At 37.9% G+C, this 24,250-nt stretch overlaps 1 protein-coding gene and 1 pseudogene across 10 annotated transcripts in view; one reads left to right on the top strand and one right to left on the bottom strand.

Annotated features, from left to right (window-relative positions):
• Nucleotides 1-24,250, bottom strand: part of EXOC6B (exocyst complex component 6B) — a 717,212-nt gene that overhangs the window by 580,450 nt on the left and 112,512 nt on the right. The window lies entirely within an intron of this gene.
• On the top strand, nucleotides 768-22,154 carry LOC307195913 (dnaJ homolog subfamily A member 1-like; annotated as a pseudogene). The gene has a single exon. The product of its transcript is annotated as a dnaJ homolog subfamily A member 1-like (transcript).

The raw sequence follows: 24,250 nt of genomic DNA, 5'->3' as shown, positions 1-24,250 counted from the left end.
TTCCATCAGTTATTGATTGAGGGCTACTGGGACCAGGGACATTGGGGTGGGAGGAGTGGCATTAATTCCCTGTCTCTGGCATCCAAAGAAAACCCTTAGGCAAAGAAATGCAGGTGCTGAAACTGGAGGTTCAGTAGGCACACACTGAAAGCGTAAGGTCTAAAGGGATATAAACAGGGCACAACTGTATTTGCTACATCCATCATGATAACTGAGCTTATTTGTGTCACTATCTTATCCAATGTAAAACACTGTCTCTTGGAAGTTCACTCTTGAATCCTTTTCTTAACTGTCTTTTAGAAAGCTAATAACTTAGTAGTAAGTGACAGGGGTCCCAAAATTATCAAGCACTTTTACAAAATTATCTAGTCAAAGCTGTACATTATTTTGGTTAATGATACTAACCTCATCACTCTGTATGGTAATCATTAACCACCCCTACTTCACCAACGAGAAAATGAGTCTAAATCAACAATGTGATACATTAGGTCGAAAAGTAAATTAAGGTGAAATTTAAGGTCCAAATTTAAATTAAGGTCCAAAAGTAAATTAAGGTGAAATTAAAAGTTAAACTCATGGCACCCATTTTATTTTATTTTTTTAACATCTTTATTGGGGTATAATTGCTTTACAATGGTGTGATAGTTTCTGCTTTATAACAAAGTGAATCAGTTATACATATACATATGTTCCCATATCTCTTCCCTCTTGCGTCTCCCTCCCACCCTCCCTATCCCACCCCTCCAGGCGGTCACAAAGCACCGAGCTGATCTCCCTGTGCCATGCGGCTGCTTCCCACTAGCTATCTACCTTACGTTTGTTAGTGTATATATGTCCATGCTTCTCTCTCATATGGCACCCATTTTAAACTTTCAAAACATACTGCCTGCTAACTTTCACATTCACATTATGCCAATTCCCAGCTCTAAGAATTTTAGCCCAGAGCAGCTACCTGGCCAGAAAGGTCCATTACTTTATTTCACAATTAAGTAACAAAAACTAAAAAGTACACCTGGCTGCAACATTAAAACTCTGAAAGGTAAAGGGGCGGGTGGGGAGGGGTTGTGGGGCTGGGGCCTCGCTTCCCCTCCTCCCCCCTCCCCTGGTCCCCTATCCCTGGGGCCGTTTGTTAAAAAAGAATAATAAAAGGATTAAAAAAATTAAAAAAATAAATAAAAAAAAAAAAACTCTGAAAGGTAAATGCAACCTGAAATGTCCCCTAAGCCCATTAACTGAAGTATCCTACTAGGCTATTCTAAAGATATTATATCTCTAAACCCAATGGCTCAAAAACTTCACTTATCAAAGTGGGAACTTCAGTTGCCACTCATACTCTCACTCACAGTCCACTTTGTAGGAGTCTCTCTGTTCTTTATAGAAATGCCTTCTCTTTTAATATCTAGTTTGTTTAAAGATGGGTACCTCGCAGTAGAAGAACTGGGAATCCTAATCATATAATCTTAAAGTTTCATATCCTAAGGTATACAACTGCTTGGCTCTAGAGCAAGGTTAGGAAGAAGACTAGGTCAGAATGGTTGGATCAATGCTCCTTTCTAATATTCAGGTCCTGTACCAAAGTCTGGCTCACTGTGCCAGGATCCTTATGCACATGCTTGTTTCTCCTAGGGGCTCCAATGTCTCTCCTTGCAATCTGATCACCTTATCCCAGTTTAAGTATGCACAATTGTGCACATGTGGTCCATAATGTACCAGACAAATAGGGGACATAGCTAGGTGCTGCTTAAGTGTCCCTGAGATTTCTGGGACAGTCTTAAACAGACTGTCTGCCCAAAACACATATAAGACATCCAAGGGAATATTGCCTAACTTCTCATTCTAGCTCTGACTCTGCCAAGACAACCTGTTATACAAGTTTGAAATCTTCGCGCCAGGGGGGCAGAGGTGGTTTATTAAAACCCAGGAATTAAACCTTCGATTCAAATCAGTTTATTATCAAGTTCTATAGCCAGCCTGCCCAGATAAGTTGCTTTTCCCCACAGCCTAAGGCAGAGAAGGAAAAAACACTGACCTACTTCACAAAAATAGCCAACAGTAACCTCTAAACAGATGTTTCATATCATCAGTAAACTTTTCATCATTTGAGTACCATCTGGGTACATGATAGCCAAGAAGAGCAACATTATAATTAACTAATGACAAGTTAACAAATGGCTTTCTTCATATCCCCATGCATATTCCAATAATTTCATTTCCATGAGACAAGAAATAAAGAGAAGTATCTTATTTTCTAAATTAAACTAACCTAATCATTCCTTTATTCCCAAGTTGCCTCAATAGTTTTATTAGTTGATCATACATCAATTCATCTTCCCTGAAAAGGTTCTCAAGGGATTCTTTCTTTTGAGCCTTTTGACAATACCTAATATAAGTCCTTGTACTTAATGGTCACACAAAAAATGTCAATGACTACTACTGATTTGTTGACTGAAGTTAGGCACAGCTTGTTGATGAACACTAGTAACAAATCATGAATCAGTCTTTTTAATCAATTTGACATCTTTGTGTATACTGTATTAGCCTGAGTTTCTTAATATAGAGCCTGTTATACCTACTTAGTTTTTATCCATTTTTCATAAAGTACAAAGTTTCTTATGCTAAAAATTTCTGGTGTGTTTAGAGCTCATTCCTTGTGGCATGACAATACAGAGAAAGCTGCTAACAAGGGCATGCCAGGCACTCAATCAACTTAAATTCTACTTTCGTGGGTTAAATTGTGTCCCCCCCAAAATACATGTTGAAGTCCTAACTGCCAACCTGTAAATATGATCTTATTTGGAAAGTGTCTCTTTGCAGACATAATCAAGTTAAGATGAGACCATCAGGGTGGGCCTTAATCTAATATGACTGGTGTCCTTATAAGAAAAGGAAAAGGGACACAGACACACAGGGAGAATGCCATGTGATGAAGGATGCAGAAACTGGAGTTATACTGCCACAAGCCAAGGAATGCCGAGGATTTCTGGCAACTACCAAAAACTAGGAGAGGCATGAAACAGACTCTCTAAGGCCCCAAGAAGGAATTAGCCAACCCTGCCCACACCTTGATTTCAGATGTCTGGCCTCCAGAACTGTGAGAGAATGAATTTCTGGTTTTTTTAAAGCCACCTTATTTGTGTTACTTTGTTACAACAGCCCTAGGAAACTAATACACCTACCTTAAGAAATTTAACTATAAACTGAGGGATCACACTAAAAAGAAAAAAAAAAATTAACACACAATACAGTTTAGCTATAAAACTTATAGAAAAACTATGATGAATATGCAGTTAAATGTACAGAGCTCTAAAAAGAATGTCAATTGATAATATGTTATAAATAACTTTTATTCTATTTCTGATTAACATTTCAGACAACTTTAAAATGCAAGGGTAAAGATAAACAAAATTTTAACAGGAATGCTTGCAAAAAGAAAATATAAACTAGCAAGGCTTCCTAGGGATAAATACAAATGTTCTAGAGCTTCTGAGAAGCATTTCTACATATGAGTCCTCTGGGATCCAAAGAATCCCTTAGTTCCCACAGAAGGAGGGTCAGTAAACTTGCTCCTAAATAGCCAGATAGTAAATAGTTTAGGCTTTGCAGGCCATACAGTGGCTACTGCAACTATTCAACTTTGCCTTGGCAACACAAAAGTAGGCAACATGTAAACAAATTAGCAAGGCTGTGTTCCAATTAAGCTCTACTTAAAAAAACAGGTGGTTCACCCATATGCTGTAGTTCCAACCCTTGCTACAGAGTAATGGTTTTTAATTGTCCTGGAAACAGACACATAGTTGTAATGAGTCGACTTGGCTAGGCCAAACTACATGTCCCCCAGTTGCCCTCCCTATGTGTTTCTAGTTAAGGTGAGGCACAAAAGATATTCCTGTGCAAGATGTAGGGAGTGGAAAGGGAGCAGCAGCCATTTTGTAGCTCCCACATGTTACACTTATCTGCTAGTTAAGCTTGTTGGCACAGGACAGCAGCCAAACCTGCCAGTTACTCCACTTTCCCCCCGAACTGCCTTCGGCTCCTCCTAGGCCAGGTGTGTTTAGCTCCAAGATGAAGGGCACCATTTCTCCTGCAGTAATATGCAGATCATCAAAATCAAAAGCAGCCAGAATTAATGGGTTTCAGTCCATTCTCCTGGGTTCCAGCTCGTACCTGTGAGTTCCAGCTTGTCTTTGCTCTCCCCTATTTTATATCTTCTTTCCCTTCCTGACTACCTTCCCTTTGGATTTCAAACTCCAGCATCAAACACAAAGATAACAGCTCTGCTTAGGGACTGATTTATGCAATTGTGGGAACTGGGTAAGTACTCTCCTAGTGGTTCTACTCCTCTGACTAAACCTGGACTGATACATAGACGGCTTTGAGAGGATATGAAAGTTAGGAACCAAGATAATGCACATACACACACAAGGACAAAATATTGAAGGCACTTCAAGGGGTTCAACAAATCCATCTCAAAAACCCTATTACAGAGTAGAAAAGTAAAAACTGCAAGTATCAACCAAAAGACGGACTGGTTTGAAACTTTTCAGCCCTGAAATAAAATAGTACAACATAAACGTGTCTACCAATCATCTAAAAACTACAACAAAAAGAGGAAATACATCCAAATCCACTTTTCACCTAATATATAAATTTATAATGCATAAGAACTTCTTTAAAGTTTCAAGTACTTCTTTTTTTTTTTTTTTTTTTTGGCGGTATGCGGGCCTCTCACTGCAGTGGCCTCTCCCGTTGCGGAGCACAGGCTCCGGACGCGCAGGCTCAGCGGCCATGGCTCACGGGCCCAGCTGCTCCGCAGCATGTGGGATCTTCCCGGACTGGGGCACGAACCTGTGTCCCCTGTATTGGCAGGCAGACTCCCAACCACTGCGCCACCAGGGAAGCCCCCTCAAGTACTTCTTTTTTAAAAAAATTGGATATTATTATTTGGTGACCTGCTGTTGTATTTGGCTTTACACTAGCCAAAGGTACTATGAAAAACACGGACAAATACAAAATTTTATACCAATTTACTTAAAAATAGCTGCTTATAGTCAGAATCTGGGCTACTGAAGAAGCAGAAGCATTAAGTGCTGCCCCCCAAAGATAGCCTAAACTCTAACAAGATAATGAGTTTTGGCTGATGTGAAGAGGCAATGAATCTTGAAAATACAAAATTTAATTTTTAAGTAGCTATAGAACACTAAAGGACAGAACACCTTATCCAATCTCAAAATAAACAGCTAAACCTTCCCCCTTCCCCGCTTGATTTCTCAGCATAGCAAATACCACTATTTGACAAACTAAACTGACTTGTTTTTAATACACACTCAATAGGTATTTATTGACTGAAATAATAAATGAAGTGTAAAGCTATTAATCTTGACGTTATACAATTGTGGGAACTGGGTAAGCACTCGATATTAATCTTGACTTCTTTAAAACTATTCAAATTCTGAGATATTTCTAAATAAGGATAATCTTTGACACATAAAATAGTGAAATGAATGTGTTATATAAGGAGAATACTATGTGATTACTAACAAGTTCCATATTCCTTTTCTATTATTCTTCCTTCTGTTTTACAACTCTGACTACACAAAGAAGTGTGTAGAATCTTCCTCTTCTGTTTTCACAGAATTCTTTATCAATTAAGATTACTTTACATAAAATGAACTTTCCATTTAGTAACTGACCCAGTGAACCTCTAAGATGATCCTTGGAAAGAAATGGCATTCACTAAGATTGGTGGCTAACTACATTCCAGTTGCATTTTTCTCCCTGTGCAAAATATGCTACAAAAGCCCAGGAGAGGAAGTTAAGTGGAATCTTAGGTTTCACACTTCTTTTACATGAAGTCAATACTAATATCCTCAGGGCAAATCCTATTTGACCCTACCAAAACTCTAGCAAAGAGAAAAACAGATTATCAATCTCCCAACCCCAAACCACTCAAATAAAAGTTCTGTGGAAAATATCCTTTAGAAATAAGTATCTTCATGACTGAAACAGTGAGCTTTAATACCAGAGGAAAACAAAGAAACTGTATGAAATTCAACAAAAGCTCCAAAATAGTAGGCAAACAGCCAGCATTTTCTTTCTGTTCCCTGCATATTCTCCACCCTTGTTTCAAAAGAGTACAAAGGAGGAGAAGCATGAGGAGGAGGGGAGGACAAAATTTAACAAAGAAATAGGATACATGATAGAAAACACTTAAAAGCAAAACAGATCTGATGGTCTCACCTGGAAAACTGAAATATATCCATATGTATAGTGTTTGCTTTTTTTGTGTTTGTTTTTTATATAGAGTTTATAAAAGCAAGTTCTGAACAATAAAATGTATTTGTTTTCCCAACCCAGGATCTGCTCTACACAGTGCTTTTCTTTGCCTGTGAAGTTGTTCAACTTATGCTTCCCCACCTCAAATATAACCTGGGTGATAACAAAGTTCTATACTAAGTCCCCAAAGCCATCTTTTGGGCCATTCTGAGAAACAAAAGGATACTGCAAAGGATCAAACAATTCTTCATTCTCTAGAGCAGGGAATGAATGTGATGAAATACATCAATGTCTAGTGGGGTTATTTAAATACATAAATCGATATAATTGTGGCTACTTTTTGTTGATATTTCATACCCACTCCACCTTTTGTAATCCCTAATATTTGTTCCCTCTGATTCACCCATGAATTAGAAGCCTGACTGATCTCTTTATTCACCCTCCTCTTTCTACTGATTTCTTCAATTCTTTCTCCTTCTTCGTTTTTTATTCCTGCATGTGTGCCACTTACCCTTCTTACTCCTCTAAATTCCTTACCTTTTCCTAACAAAATGTCTAAATCTCTTGAAAGAACTGATGGTCTCTCTATCCTAACTCATAAAAGTAGGGCAAGATGTCTAAGGAAATGTGACCTGAGATACTAATGTTGTTTATGTTCCCTCTGGGGAAGTGCTGATCTACACATAAGATAAAAATACATACTTCTTTTTAGAAAGAAATCCTGAGGAGATCTTGAACCTAAAAACCTCTGGACACAAACTTACCTGCTTTGTAAAAGTTTGCTTCCTTCAACAATGACATTCATAAATCTCATCCCAAAGACCCATAAATCGAGCTTCAGAAGGTAGATAGTTCTTCCACCTCTGTCTTTAGTCCAAGTTAGGTTTTTAATAAATGTTCAATGGGAATGGCGAAGTGAAGGACATGGTAATATGAACTATTATTTCCATGTGGATTTTGCTGTTGTTGTTTAAAGGAGAAGGAAAATAAAAAGGCTTTCGTTCCTGTTAAAATGCCATAGGAACAAAGAAGTTACTAAAGAATCCTGGATGCTCCACAGGCTGTGTATGTATTCGTGCCCAGAGTCACCTTTCCTTCTGCGGGCTTACATATTGCTGAGATAGAATTCAGCCCTTCCATTTGTAGCAAGACATTTCTCTGTATGTCATTTGGCAGATGCAGTTGTGCGGCTCTGCCAATTCACCCTGGAGCCCTCTATTTTAATCAGTATCACATAAAGTTTAACACATGCTTTGAAATGTGCACCAGATCCAAAGCTTTGCCTGGGGACGGGGGTGGGGGTGCTTGCTGCAAAAACACATACCATCCCAGCCGCTACTCCACAAGCAATTATCTTTCACCTTTGGCTGAACCAGGAGAACTGTCAACACCAGCACACTGCCAACCAGAAGAGAGGTTATGGGGTCAAAGCAGGAAAGAAGGTTGAATGCTTTAGGTTCAGCTTGGCTATTTGTTAATCCTGCTGGCTGCATGGAAGAAGCACTCTCCACAGTCACCAAGACACAGAAAAGCACACTATAAGAGAAGTAGCTGTGAGTACACCAGAATTTTAACAACGCTTTTCAAGCAGTAAACTCTTTAGTAAAAGCACAAAACTCCAGCAGTACAATAGGACAATCATATATCAAAAGCTAAAGAACTCACATCAGCAAACTCTCATACATCAGGAAACTTCAACTGTGAACTGAGTTTTGTAGAAACAAAGGATTAAAACAAACCTCATATGTTAGACATAAACACTTGTTTTCATCTCCTATCTAAACGTAAGTTTAAAATATTCAATATATTAAAATATTATTAAAGTTTCTTTGAATATGGAAACCAAAGGAAAGTTACCACTGATGATTAAACAAAAAAGACAATTACTAAAACAGAGATGGAAGGCCATTATCTCCCCAAGTTCCTCATACAAACCCCCAAAACACACACATACTGTTGATAAGATCTTCCCCAAATGCCAACTACAAAATATATGAATATTCTACCTCTTCCACAAGTACAATTAATCTCTTATAACCAGAATAACAGCCACATTTTATCCCATGTGCCATCTATGATCCATTTGTGAAAGATGGCCTAGATCACTGCTGGCTTAGTCCACTGAGAAGGACTCTAACTTAGTCTAGTACCGCGGCAAGACTGCCATGCTGAATCACTGATTTCTATCAGAGTGGACACTAACAGGCACAGATTTGTGGCACATAACTGTTCCACATCAGTTAGACTGATCGTCTCCAGAGTGGGGCGGTGTCTACCTGGAAGGTTATGCAAGAACAATACATTAGTACTTATATTTGTTTTCATCTTAAAAAAACAAAGAAACTAAGTTACTAATATTTGATTTAAGAAATGACACTGACACCCTCACTTTCTGACAAAGAGTCAAGTACCAGATGTGGAATTCACAATATATATACTGAGGAAAAACAGTGCAGAGTGGTTGATAGTAATACCCTCATTTGTTGATTTTCTTTCAGTTTATTGTGATGTGTTGCAGACTACATGTGCTCAGTTAAATAAAATTAGATTATACTATCTAGTTTTAGTTAAACTTGTAGAAAATGGGCAAATGGTTTTAATGTTTCCCTAGATATACACTGTGGTTTGAAATAATACTAAAAAATAGGGTTAACACCTGTCTTCATCCTGGTGTGGTAAGACCATTATAATATTGGTCCCCAAGAATCAAGCCTCCCTGTGTGCATGCCCCTTAGCAATGTGACTCCGCTGCTTCTATGAAGAGGTAAAGACCATTTCTCCATGCTCTTCAATCTGGACTAGCTTTGTTACTTGCTTTTGGCTAGCAGAAGGTGATGGACATTGCCAAATTCTGGACTCTGGGTCCTAAGAGGCCCAGCAGCTTCAGCTCTCTTTCTCTGTCTGAGCCCATGCTATGAGGAATGCTATGAGGAAGACCACCATGCTATGAGGAAGCTCAGTTTAGCCTACTATGGGGTGAGAGTTCAGGTACAGAACCAAGACAACAGCTGGCACCAACTGTCAGCTAACCACATGAGTGACTTCAAGGTGAGGACAGCAGACAAATGCATGGAATCATAAGAAAAAATACATCAGGGAATTCCCCGGTGGTCCAGTGGTTAGGATTCCACGCCTTCACTGCCAAGGGCACGAGTTCAATCCCTGGTTGGGGAACTAAGATCCTACAAGCCACATGGCACAGCCAAAAAAAAAAAAAAAAAAGCCGAGAATTAACATGAACAAACCTCTTTTTTAAGCCTCAGCTATGCCACTCAATAAATATTTTTTAAAAAGAAAAAATATATCAATATTATCTTTAAGCCATTAAGTTTTGAGGTAGTTTGTTAAGAGCAATTGATAGCTGATACACCTGGTAAGAGCCCCCTGTCAAATATATCATGTGGCAAATATAAGGATGATCAAAGCAGATCTGACCGAAAATAACACCCCAAATTTGAAATATAAAAATGACTATTTGAAAGGGGAATTTAAATGCATTATTAACAATGACTCTCTCCCTAAATATACATCCTGCCCAGAGACAGTAGCTAATAAGAGTAGTACATATGTATACCACTTATAATAAATAACATATACATATATAAGGTATATATGCACAAAAATGTTTTACTGAAGGCAGTCCATAATCAAAAAAGTTTAGAACCATATGTGTATTACTACTGAAATTAATATACATATATAATTTTTAAATACAAATATACAGCTACTGGGTATAAATGTTCAATTTCGTTTGAAGATAAGGGTGTCAAGTTTCAGTGAGCTGTCATGCTCTAGTACATGTAGTAAAAGTTGAAAAAAGAGCCTCATCAAGCTATTTAGTCCACCTCTATTTCCAGACATTACAAGCTCCAAACTATCCCAGGAAGTAAGAATCTCCATGGTTCTAATATTCTGCTTTTACTAATACAATGCATTTTTACTTTACAATATTATGAATCCTCCCCCCATCCCACAATATTTTACTTACTATGCTACTTACTACACTTAGATTACCACCCAACTATCAAATTCCTTAGCATCGCAGATTTCTATCTTGGATGAACAGTGATATCTTTCAATAAGACAGGAAATATGGAAGAAAAGCATTGGATGGTTTGGTGACAGGGAGAGGGATTACAGTGGTAAAGCCAATGAAAGGGAGACCTGAGCATGTCAACTGTAAAGTGGAAGGAGTCAGTGAAAGGGAAAGGTTGAAGAAAAAAGGAAGGAAGAGAAAGATGGACCATTTGACAGAACAAAGAAATAAGACTGAGCACAAGTGGAAGAAACAGTCTTAAACAGGAGGAATAGCCTCTTCCTCTGAAACTGGAATTGAAGCAATAAAGAATGGTGGAAACATATAATTAAGCAGTAAGAGTACTGAAAGCCAAGCAAATTTCTGCTTAAAAGTCCTGTTTCTCTAGGACATCGGTTAAGGTACAGAAAAAAGGAGTATTTTCTCTATGAAGAAAAAGGTGAATCTTCACCGAAGTATTATAAAATGCCTTTTTATGTCTACTGAATATGACCAATTTTAAGTGTAAGTCATACTGAATATGCCATTTTAAGTTTACTCATATTATGCTATCACTAGCTATTTCAAGTTAAAATTTATTTTCATTGTTATTTTGCCCTTCTCTATTTCTTCTGTAGTACCTATACAACAGAAGTAAGAAGAAAAAAGAAGTAACAAAAGCACAGGAGAAATCACAGGCAAACCAAAGTTTGGAAATACAACCTTATCCAACTTTCACAGTATACAATATAGGTCAACGTATTCTCAGACACCTATCTACTATCTAAACTGGGCAAGTCAGAAAAATTTACCAACATCTTGAATCTACCTGTCAGTGTGTTAGTAAAAATAGCATCCATTTTCACTAATGATGTAAAATTGAACTGTGAGACTGTTATAATTTTATTCAAGCTTTTCCACTATGTATTCTTCACAAACCATGATGAAACTAGAAAAGGAGCATCTCAGAATCCACTACTGAATCTAATACTCATACTGGATCTTAACAGTCCAGATGGCTCCCACAAGGATATATTTCACAGAGTACTCAAATCCTCTGACATTTTATGAAAAATTTGTGTCCACACAATAATTTTTCTGAGGAGAGGGTTCATGACTTTCATTGGATTCTCAAAAGGTTTACGTCCCTAAAATGTTTAAGAACTACTGCTATAGATATCTCTCCTCTCCACTGTTAAAAGACCAACTCTGCTTTAAAGACTTACCAAGAAAGACAAACATAACACATGCCCAGATAGACCACAGCCTCTTCATCAGGGCAGCTAAGAGATTCATATGTTTAACAAACTGAGGAGAGCTGAAGTCATTCTGTTGGAAAGTAGGCCGTACTATTTTTTGACATTTGCTTGTTTTCTTATATGGGAAGTAAGGGAAAGGTACAAATTAATAACAGACTTCGGCCTAAGTCAAAAAATAAGATTATAGTACCGAAAAAAAAGATACTCCTTATCCTTAAATTCTTTGACACCAGAATAAAATCACCATACTCAAGGGCACAACCCTCAAAAGAAGATTAAGACCACCACGGTTCAAGCCAGCAAGTAATTACACTAAAAACAAAACCTAAGGTAAAAATATAGCTTTCTATTTGTCTTGTTAGTTACAAAGACTACAAAAATACACACACACACACACACACACAGACTAGAAATACTTTCAGAGAATAAGGGCTACTCCAGTTGTTGCTTCTGAACAAATTTCTCAAGGAAACTAAAGAAGAGAAAAACCTATCTATAAAATTCAAGAACTACAATCTATTTCTCATTAAATTAAAAAGCTATTGTGTGAATTCCGGTTTTGCTTTTCGCCTTTTTTTCTTCCCTGGAAAGAGATCGCAAGTTCCTCAACACATATATAAAAGATTTTATTTGTTCAGTCAGTACTGGAGCACAAATCATAAGCTTTTAATTCACTGGTTACAGGGTTTCAGTTTTAGAAGATGAAAAAGTCCTGAAGATGGATGGTGGTGATGATTGTACAACAGTGTGAATGTACTGATTAATGCCACAAAACCGTACGTTTTAAAATGATTTAAGAAGGTAAATTTTATGTTATGAATATTTTACCAAGAAAAAATAGCACTGGTATACAGAAGTGAGAAAGTTTCACTGGAGGAGAATCAAGATAAAATTATACCTAAGTGAAAAAGTTTCAGCTGGTTCTTCAAAGATAATTTGCAACTCGAGATATCAAAATTGAACATAACAGTTACAGGTTTCATCAGCAAATTAAGAGCCTAAGAAGACCAGGAAAATATTAAAACTCTTACAATATCCATGGAAATTCTCTGTCCTTAAATGCATAAGTGCCCTGCCAAAGGAAAAAAAAGTGTATGTATGTATAATATAACAAAAATTTGCTGAATGCCTAGTTTGTACAAAGCAGTGTGCTAGGTTCTATGCGAACAATAAGATGAAGCCAATTCAGACATATGCCCTCGAGAAAATGCCAGTAAATGATTATCATCTTAGTTCCACTTCCTGAACTCTATCCTAGCTATAGGTTCCCCTCCTCCAACCAAGTGTCCCAGATCCCTTTTATTACCTAGTATTCTACAAGTGAGTCCTCTGTGATTTATGGTGGTGTGCCACAGAACACATCTTAAGCACTGGCATTGCAAGACTTTAAAAATAAGGGCTCTTAAATTCCCTACTTCCTTCCCAATCTCATTAACATCTCAACTGGTATAGGGTAATCATCTCCCCTGACAGCCCACCCTGATTTGTAAAACAGAATTTTCTCAATTTTAAAAATTTCCAAATACTTAAACATTTATATAAAGATCCATTATCACTGTTCTGTTTTAATAGCTAACCACACTAGAGGCCTCAATGGTTGGCTGACTTCTGAGTTTAAGCAAACACACACATGCAAGTAGGCACTACAACATGACAAGGCCTTTTCTTTCCCCCCAGACAACTGCCCCAATCTGCAGAGCATTTTCTCCTCTGCATGCACACACAAAGTAATAATTGAAAGCTGTTCTAAATCTGCTGTAGATGTGCAATTAGAAAATTATGTCAGGAAGGTAAAGTAGCCTGAACTTGTCAACAAAACAACTTTTTTGCAAGCTTTCAAAACAAATAAAATGTAGTCGGTTGAAAACTTCCGGCTCACAGTATAAACTCTTGCCACTGCTTTGTTCAATAGCCTCTCACAAAGAACAAAGAACAAAAGAGTCTATGAGTGAAAAATTCACCTCTAATGATCTAACCACTTCCCATACTTCCCAGTCCAGAGTTTTATTCCCTAGCCATCTTGGTGCAGGCATTTATCCATTCACCTCCTAATGAAGACAGAAAGAATTCATCCCAGTACAGTCAGGTTCAGAGGTCATAAAGCCTCTAAAGCTTAGAATCACATAGACCTAAAAAAGCAGCAACTTAGGTGGTCATCTGTCACTATTCAATTGCAAAAATTTAATTTTTCTGCGTTTTTAGTTTGGGGTTCATTTCTCTGTTGAGATCCTAAACAAGAGGGAATAAGAGAAATGTCACATTCTCAATCAGTGAGATAATAATTAGCAATAATTAATTAACTGAAGTTTCTGGTAGTCCTCATTACCTGTTCAATATGCTTCCCAACCTATACTTTTGATAAACTTCATGACCAATGGCCAAGGGGTTAGGAATAGAGAGATGGTTTGACTACAAAGGGGTAGCACAAAGGAATTTGGGGAGGTGATGGAATTGTTCTGTTTGTGGTGGTGTTTACGTGAATCTATGCATGTTTAAAAAGTTATGGACACCAAAAGAAAGATATATTGTATGTAAATATTTTTAACTTTGAAGCTACTCTAGGGTTACTTGCTAAAACTTTTTAGCAGGGAGATCTAGTAGGATGTGAGAAAATAGATTCCTCTTGTTCTAGAACATCCTTAGGTCCACATCTCTGGCCCTCCTGAATATATTTGAATATTTCTTTTTCTTCCTTTCTTTTTATTTCCTCACATACCAGTTCCCTTACCATTATTTTGATGGAGTTTTTTTGCTCAGTAAAGAAAACATCTGGCAGAGGACAAGAATAAAGCACTCACTGAGAGCACAACAATCCTAGGAATTCTCAACTGGATTTCTCCAGGGCCAGTAAGAACTATCCCCCAGGTCAAAGGGCACACCACGGGGATTCGGGGAGGGCTCTAAATCCAAACCTCAAACTTGGCTCCACTACACTCTGCACACGTGGCAGGCATCTAGAATTGTCAAAAGGGAAGTACAGCATACCAGTAAACTGACTTGTTCATACCAAGAAGTATCAGCACAGGAGATGAGAAAATACACTGAGCTCAGAGTATAGCTCAATCTAGTAACTGAGAAACACGATCACCACATGCATAGTGAAGTTACTTCAAGAGACTGTAGAAAGACTAAGAACCCAAAATACAATTTCCATCAACAAAATAAAGATATCCATTTAAGTCTCACTAATTTCTAAGGTCTGAATTGCCCATTTAAGCAGATGTAAGGTTTGGTTTCTCACTGACATTAAAGCAATTATTGCAATATAGTACAAAAAACAAAACAAACAAAAACCCTGCATTTCTTAACACTGAAGCCTGAAAAAAATAAGGAAAACCTTCAGGTTAAAAAAAATTTTTTTCCCTCTAAAAGTAGTGGCTCATGCTTTCCCAAATCAGTTTGTTTAAAACTACTTATGAAAAAAATGTAGTTGCAATGATTTAATAAGAAGATGGAGAGGCAGAAAGACAGCTGGTATTAAGCTATCAATACCCAAGCTACCCCAACTGAAGACTAATTGCCTGATAAAATCACATAGATCTCAAAACAAAAAAATCCAAAAATGCCATATTTATTAAGTGCCTACTGTGTGTCTAAGTACTTTACATACATGATCTTATTAGACACATTAATAAAAGAGGAAAATAAGGCTTAGATTAAGTGTTTTGCCCATTATAAGTGAGAAGTTTCAACCCAGCTTTCTTGACTCCAAACCTATGCTCTTTAATATTGAAGACACTACAAAAGAAATTTTCTACAAGAAAGACTTGACTAGGAATGGATATGAGCTAATTTTCTCTAAAAATTATTACAAAGAGAGTTGACTGCTGCTCTGTATTCTCTATTATCACTACAACTGCATGACAAAGATAAGGTAAGGCACCACCTCTCCTAGTCTGCAATTAGTGCAAGCCAAGTTGATAATAAGTAAATGCCTATGGTCCTTGAGAGAGTCAGCAATGGATCCAGTCTCCTTTCTCCCATTTAAGGGTCTACATTCTAAGACCACTATCTCGAAGTGTTCTTATAACCAATATAATCAAACTCAACCTTTTTAAAGTAAAAGTAGCTTTGATTGGTGCTAAGGCCTCTTTGATTATAACATTTTATAACTCATAATTCTCCTACTTATAAAACGTTACAGTAATTTTTATAGTCAATTACATGAGACCAATTTTCTTGGGTATTAATGATCCCTGCTAGCCCAATGAAAGCATTAAAAAATAAAAGACAGTTGAAATGACCAAATGACCAGATCTCTATGAGATCTGTTTTATAAAATGATATTAAACAGATCTAAACTTGGGGTAAAGAAGCACGAAATGTGAGAAAGCATTCGCCAAATTTAAGATGCAGTTCAAACAGTAGAATAAATTACTATCTGTAGGCAGGGCCCAAGGATTAATCACATTTAAGTAAAAATATGCAAGACTTAACAACCATTTTAAAACATGTCTTTAGTGTCCTTGTTTGCTTTGTACATTCACTGTGTTAATATAAGATTAGATATTAGAATCTAATTAGAATTACTAGTGAAAGCATATCAGAACATCAAGAAAATCTGAGATCTGGGAAGAACCAGAACTGATGAGTTCTTATCCTTGAATTTAAACCCTTTAAAAATGTCAAACTTGGAACTGTTCTTTAGACCAAAGAACCATTATCCACACAGCTAAACATACACATAATAGAGAGCAAATACCACAATTCTCAAACTTTATTATGGTTTCAGATCTTATATCATGGTTGACTTTTTAAAATAAAGATTCTCAGTTGGGGTGGTCAGCATGTAAGGCTGCTCAAGATGAAGCTGAATTCTCAGGTCTTACAAGCAGGATTTCTAGAACTAAGAGAGAGGCAAACAGAGAAAGAGAAAGAGAGAGAGAAAAAAAAAAGAGAGAAATAGAGAAAAAATAAGAGAAGAAAAAGGAAAGGAAATGGAGAGGGGGACCCCAACCATATAAAGAGATGCAAGTAAAAGAGAAGCAAGTCTTTGTTTTAAAATATCTATTCCATATTTCAATCATGCAGTTGTTATATCTGACTTGAGAAAACATCATCCATACACAAGCAGAGTAAGATAGTACGCTCCTCGAAAAGGCGGAGGAGTGGCGGCTGCCCGAGCTGCGCACCACAACGCGCTCCTTCCCGCTCCCCCACGCCGGCACCGGCCCACTGACCCCCTCATCTCACCGACTGTAGAAAACGGTGAAAGAAACCACTTATGATGTTTTGGGGGTCAAACCCAATGCCACCCAAGAAGAACTGAAAAAGGCTTACAGGAAACTGGCCTTGAAGTACCACCCTGATAAGAATCCAAATGTAGGAGAGAAGTTTAAACAGATTTCTTAAGCTTTCGAAGTGCTCTCTGATGCAAAGGGAATTATATGACAAAGGAGGAGAACAGGCAATTAAAGAAGGTGGAGCAGGTGGTGGTTTGGGCTCCCCCATGGACATCTTTGATATGTTTTTTGGAGGAAGAGGCAGGATGCAAAGAGAAAGGAGAGGTAAAAATGTTGTGCATCAACTCACAGTAACCTTAGAAGATTTATGGTGCAAAAAGAAAACTAGATCTGCAAAAGAATGTGATTTGTGACAAATGTGAAGGCCGAGATGCTAAGAAAGGAGCAGTAAAGTGCTTCTCAATTGCCGAGGTACTGGAATGCAAATAAGAATTCATCAAATAGGACCTGGAATGGTCCAGCAAATTCAGTCTGTCTGCATGGAGTGCCAGGGCCATGGGGAGCAGATCAGTCCTAAAGATAGATGTAAAAGCTGCAATGGAGGGAAGGTAGTTTGAGAGAAGAAAATTCTAGAAGTTCACATTAACAAAGGCATGAAAGATGACCAGAAGATAACATTCCACGGTGAAGGAGACACCAAGAACCAGGACTGGAGCCAGGAGATATTATCATCATTTTAGATCAGGAGGACCATGCTGTTTTTACTCGACGAGGAGAAGACCTTCTCATGTGTATGGACATACAGCTGGTTGAGGCATTGTGTGGCTTCCAAAAGCCAATATCTACTCTTGACAACTGCACCACAGTCATCACTTCTCATCCAGGTCAGACTGTCGAGCGTGGAGATATCAAGTGTGTGCTAAATGAAGGCATGCCAATTTATCGTAGACCACATTAAAAGGGTCGCATCATCGATGAATTTAAGGTAAACTTTCCTGAGAATGGCTTTCTCTCCCCTGATAAACTCTCTTTGCTGGAAAAACTCCAACCTGAGAGGAAGGAAGTGGAAGAGACTGATGAAATGGACCAGGCAGAACTAGTGGACTTTGATCCAAATCAGGAAAGACAGTGCCACTACAATGGAGAAGCATATGAGGATGATGAACATCATCCTCAGGGTGGTGTTCAGTGTCAGACCTCCTAATGGGGCCAGTGAATAACACTCACTGCTGGCATTTTATTTGCAGTAGTGATTGAGTGAAGAACTATAATCATAATATGCTCACTACTTGCTATTGTTGGTTTTAATATTCAACTATAGTAGTGTTTTAAAAGTTAAATGAAGAATAAACTCAAATATAAAAGCGCTGACTTTGCCCTGTATGTATGATGACTTCAGTGTGCAAGATAAGTTGAATACTTGTAAAAACTACTTTAAAAAATTTCCCCTAGCATTTGTTAGGCCATACTTTGTAACTGATTTCAGCTATGTACATGGAATAGCTTAGACTGAAATGCCAGGTATATGTATTGACTTCAGTGTATGACCCTTAATTGTTCAGCTATGAAGTTAAAACTGGATTTAACTGGCAGTCAGAGAATTTGTAGAGAAGTGTTGGTCTGTACAGTGGTATTAAGTGGGATTCATTGTGATGCCTCTGCCTTTATTCTATTGCCTCAACTGTTACTTGAAGATGGCATGCTATATAATTTAATTTAGCCTGTGGTATCAGTGATAGAAATGATACCTTTCTAAAGAAGGGGTTTATCATATAACATGCTGCTTCTTGAGGGCTTGCATTTGTTGAACTGCATTCCCTTCTGCTGGGCCATCTTTTTTTAATATATCTAGTTATTGGTCCTGGTTACTTTTTTTTTTTTCCTTCTCTTTGGACCACAGTAAGCCTTAAGAGTAGTGACTTCTGGAGCAGGGTAACTTAGAGGCTGGAGTGATAAGACCTTTACATGAAGAAGTAATTTGCATGTATGAGTTAGGAAGGTGTTTTGCAGGTATATTACAGGCTTACTTTAAACCATTTAACTTATGCTCCAAAGAAACTGTAATTTAATGTTGGTAGTATAGCAAACTATGAATAGCTTTAATTGTATGTTTAAAGTCATATTCTCACAAGCTTAAATCTGGATATCAGAATTAAGCAATTCTTGAAATGTATGAATCTCTCCTTAATATACTGATTACAAAGCAAAAAAAAAGAAAGAATACTAGTTCGTTCAGACCTGTAGTGAGAGATCACTACCTATTAAACATAAACTTTAATAGTTCATTCCAATGAGATGAAAATACATCTTGCTTCCATTCATCATTTAGAAAGGCAGAGAGAGGCTGTGTCTGAACAGATCTAAACTTCATCTGATAATGGGAATTCCCTGGTGGTCCAGTGGTTAGGACTCCGTGCTTCTACTGCCAAGGGCCCGGGCAAGCTGCGCTGTGCGGCCAAAAATAAATAAGCAAATAAATAAAGGCTTGGGGCTTCCCTGGTGGTGCAGTGGTTAAGAATCTGCCTGCCAATACAGGGGACACGGGTTCAAGCCCTGGTCTAGGAAGATCCCACATGCCACGGAACAACTAAGCCCATGCGCCACAACTACTGAGCCTGCGCTCTAGAGCCCGCAAACCACAACTGCTGAGCCCACGCACCGCAACTACTGAAGCCCACATGCCTGGAGCCCTGCTCCGCAACTAGAGAAGCCACCGCAATGAGAAGCCCGCTCACCCCAACTAGAGAAAGCCCGCGCGCAGCAACAAAGACCCAACGCAGCCAAAAATAAATAAATAAATAAAATTTGAAAATAAAGGCTTTTTAAAAAATAATAATAAACTTAATCTGATAATAAAGACAATAAAGTGGTTGTTCTTGGCCCCCTGTACAGTAATATTTAACAGCACTTAGGCTGTATATTTACATATTATATTTAAGGCATCATTTTAAATAACCTTTCATATCATTGCATATTTCAGAGGCTAAATTATATAATAAAAACACAAACAGGTAGCATCTTATTTATGTCAATAAGATCAATTCATTTCCACCTGATAAGTTAGATTGAAAGTGCTGGTCTCAAGTTCAAGTCAAAAGTGAGTTCAGGGGGCTTCCCTGGTGGCGCAGTGGTTGAGAGTCCGCCTGCCGATGCAGGGGACGCAGGTTTGTGCCCCGGTCTGGGAAGATCCCACATGCCACGGAGCGGCTGGGCCCGTGAGCCATGGCCGCTGAGCCTGCGCGGCCGGAGCCTGTGCTCCGCAACGGGAGAGGCCACAACAGTGAGAGGCCTGCATACCGCAAAAAAAAAAAAAAAAAGTGAGTTCAGTGACCTGAATTTCATTTCCACATTAGTGTGGTACAATTTTTCATGATACTTGGAGGCTGCAGGAAATCCCAGGAATATTGTAACGGAATGAAGTTCAGTTATTGTACGAACTACCGAAGAAAAACTTCATAGTGTAGGTCATTTTCCTTTATTGTAAATTTAACAGAAAGTTAACACTGGCTCTCTCCCACAAAACTCTGAGGCCAAGTCAAATTATATGTAAGCTAGCCTATCAGCACTACTTTCCTTCACTGCTCTTTTAACTCCCTCTTTCCCCATCTTCTCCTGCAGCAGCACAGGGACTACTCATTCACCAGAACACATGCCCAAGTATGAAATGAGTGTGAACCTGCAACAGTGGCAGGGGTGAGGTAGTGTGACATTTTGCAACCAAAGGAAGGTATTGAAGAACTCATATTCTCTTCTGAACAATGGTAAATATTTAACTTAAGAATTCAAGGCAAGGGAAAGAGAACATTCTGGTTATCACAAATTTGCAACCTTTATCATCACTTTCAAGATTTTTATATTTTTTTTTAATTTGCTTTGTTGCCTATTAAATCAAATTTATCTGTTCACTTCTTTAATAAGGCACACAATACAACAGAGATTTGAATGGACCTCAGTTTAAGTTACAACTAACAAATAATTCCTTTCCCACCTTGTTACAGCTATGAATCTGAAGACTGGAGACTCCTCAATTACCCACATAAAACAGAAAAGAAAATCAATAATGCCATAGATAGGTATAAATAGTCCCTTAAATAAGGGAATGCTTCCTCTGTACCCTGAGAGTTGGAACATTTACTACCTCATATCCAGTCCACCAACAAATCCCATGTTATACACATACACCTAATCTGACTTAAGTTTCTTTTCTTTTTGTGTGTGTTCAATATATCTTCCCTAAGTTATACATGCAAAACTATGCACAGTTAAGTTATACATAAAGAGTTTATTATGAGAAACAACCGTTTCCTCCTCTCCTCTTTCTCCCCAAATCCTGCTCCCCAGAAGCAACCACTCTTTTGATGCTTACATCTTTATCTCTACATACCATGCTTATGTGTGCTACTGCTTATTTCTGTAGGTTTTTTTAATTGTGGTAAAATTTATGACATAAAATTTTCCATTTTAACCATTTTTAACTGTACAGTTCTGTGCCATTAGGTACATTCACCTTGTTGGACAACCATCACCACCACCCATCTTCAGAACTTCATCTTCCCCAACCAAAACTCTGTACCCATTAAACATTAACTCCTCATCCCTTTTACTGCTAGCCCCTGGAAACCATCATTCTACCTTCTGTCTTTATGAATTTGACTACTTCAGAACCTCAGATAAGTGGAACTATACAATATTTGTCCTTTCATGCCTGGCTTATTTCACTTAGCGTAATGTCTTCAAGGTTCATTCATGTTGTAGCATGTGTCCAAATTTCCTTTTTTAAGGCTAAAAAATATTCCATTATATGTATATACCACATTTTGTTTATCCATCCATCAATGGACACTAGGATTGTTTCTGCCTTTTGGTTATTGTGGGGTTTTTTAGTTCTAAGCATTATCTATTGACTTTCCACCATGGAAGACGGGGGTTTAAGGTCTCTTTCACATTCCTTTTTTTTTTGCGGTACGCGGGCCTCTCACTGTTGTGGCCTCTCCCGTTGCGGAGCACAGACTCCGGACACGCAGGCTCAGCGGCCATGGCTCACAGGCCTAGCCGCTCCGCGGCATGTGGGATCTTCCCGGACAGGGGCACGAACCCGCATCCCCTGCATCGGCAGGCGGACTCTCAACCACTGTACCACCAGGGAAGCCCTCTTTCACATTCTTAACACACCAGCACCAAATATCTGTGCAGTGTCCATTCACATATCCCTCTACAACAGAGATAAACCAATGGATTAATTACCTATATTAACTTTTAGCATTTAATTATTATAACTGTGTAAATGCAATACATAGCCAAGCCATATAAGATATTGTTTTTAACCTCTAAAGACATTTAGGATTTTCACTTTGACCTCTGGCTTCTGAAAATTCACAATATGGCTTTATATAAGCCTCTTTTCATGCCTTTTGTTGGATACTTGGTGGGTCCTTTAATCTGCATGTTCATGTCTTAGAATTTTGGGAAATTTTCCCATATTATTTCTGTGATGAATTCCTTCCCTTCATTTTTGCTTTATTTTTCTAAAATGCTTAGTATTCAAATGCTGGATCGCCTAGACTGCCCCTTAATATTCTTATATCTTTTCTATTTCCCATGTTCTATCTCTTTTTCTTTTTACTCTTCTCTCTGGAATATATTTTTAACTTTATTTTCCAAACCCTCCTTTAAGCGTTTTCTGCTATCATATTTTTAATTTCTAAAATTCTTTTTGTTCTCTGCACTTCTCCTTTTATGCAGCATTCTGATCTTGCTTTTTACATGTAATTTATTTTCTATTATCTTTCTAATGCTACTGACGATAGTTTGGGTTTTTTTGCCTTTTAGGTTTTCCTCTTCTTGCATAGTCCCTATCTTCTCCAAGTTGCTTCTTTGTATGTGTTTGTTCTGACTCTACTTTCATGTTAGAATCTTTTCTCAAATATCTGCTGATCCTTAGCCATCTGCTCAAATTTTAAATTGGGAAACTAAAAAGCTGACTGAATGTACATCAGTCTAGTCTACTGTGGCCTTCAAAGTGATCTGACTTGCCCTTTTTACTAGGGACTACTCAGTGGACATATCTTTAGGATACTTCTCTTGGGCTAATCATATTATTCAGAGTATTCAGATTATCTTCCAATCTCACACCTGAAGGGTATAAGCCTGGTTCTGGGAACCAAATCAGAAAAGAGGGCTGTGAGATTTAGGATAAATCTCAGTATTTAGTATATAAACTTTCACTGTTTTCAGTTTGTGTCTATTGTTCTCTGATCTTCAGCTAGAGTTGAGATCAGGTAGTTAACTGATAGGAAAAAGCTGGGTAAGGAATCCAGATGTCTAACTGGTTCTGAAATAGACATTCAACCAATCTTCCTGTTTGGCCATCAATTTTACCCCCTTTCCCTGATGCCAGCAATTTCTTAAACATAGGGGTTCTGCAAAACACTAAAAATTGGGTTGTTCTCATTTTCTTCTACTACTGGTTTAGGACTGAGTTTTCTTGGATATGTTAGGACAATTATCACACATCTTTTTACTTTCCAATTTCCAAAAAATGTTGCTATCACCTGCTCTCCTAGAGTCTTTATGTTTGGGAGCTCGTGTTTTTTAAAAAAATTCCCTTAGCTGTTGTTTTTATGAGTTTGGAGAGGTGGAAGATAGAAATATATGTGTTCGACCCACTATCTTTAACAAGAAGTTAATTTGATCACTTCTTAGTACCTCCACAGTATTTTCAGATAGTTTCAAAATCCATTCAAAGTGCAATTTTAATGTTTTCATATACTTAAGAATATAATTGGAATAAGCGGATATACCTTAGAATATTAAAAAAAAGGATGGCTTTTCCTGAAAAATGTTAAGGTGTAGGTACATTAAATTTAATTAAATACACAATTAAGAGTAATTAATTGATTTATTAACTATCTACTATGACCAAGCACTATGCTAGCAAGGTGCTGAAGATATAAAGGTAAAAAACATACCTCTGTCCTTACAGAGACCATAAACTGGTTGGGAAGACAGATAAGTAAAGCAGCAGTCATGCTAACAGCATTCCCTAGTGCCATGAGATGCTACCTTGGAGGGCCCTAGTGGCTCTCTACCTTCCCCATTCTCAAAGCTTAGCAATGAACTGGTAAAACTAGTTACTAACTCAATAGACTGAGTCAGCTCATCTGAAGAATACTAAGTCTCTTTAGCTAATCTAAGAGGCATTGATAGAATTCCCCTAGCCAAGTCATTTCTCTGACCAGCAAGGATCCACCTAGTACATATTGACTAGATGTTCTTGCCCTTCTCCCAGCTTCCCTATCAATATTACAAGAGCAGGGTCCTTCTCCTGAGGCATGTCCCACTGTTTATACAGCAAAGTTGAACCCATCAGGCCCCTCCACAAAATGACAGGAAGATGGTATTCTCAGGCACTGTTCTGACCTTTCTGCCTATCAGGTTTACTGAGGAAAAGTTACTTTATACCTATATGGCATAATACTAATGTGTGTGTGTCTATGCCTCTTGTATAACACTACCTTTAT

The sequence above is a fragment of the Stenella coeruleoalba genome (genome assembly GCF_951394435.1).
Source record: "Stenella coeruleoalba genome assembly, chromosome: 13".
Lineage (NCBI taxonomy): Eukaryota > Metazoa > Chordata > Mammalia > Artiodactyla > Delphinidae > Stenella > Stenella coeruleoalba.
This window is presented reverse-complemented; position numbering and strand designations above follow the sequence as displayed.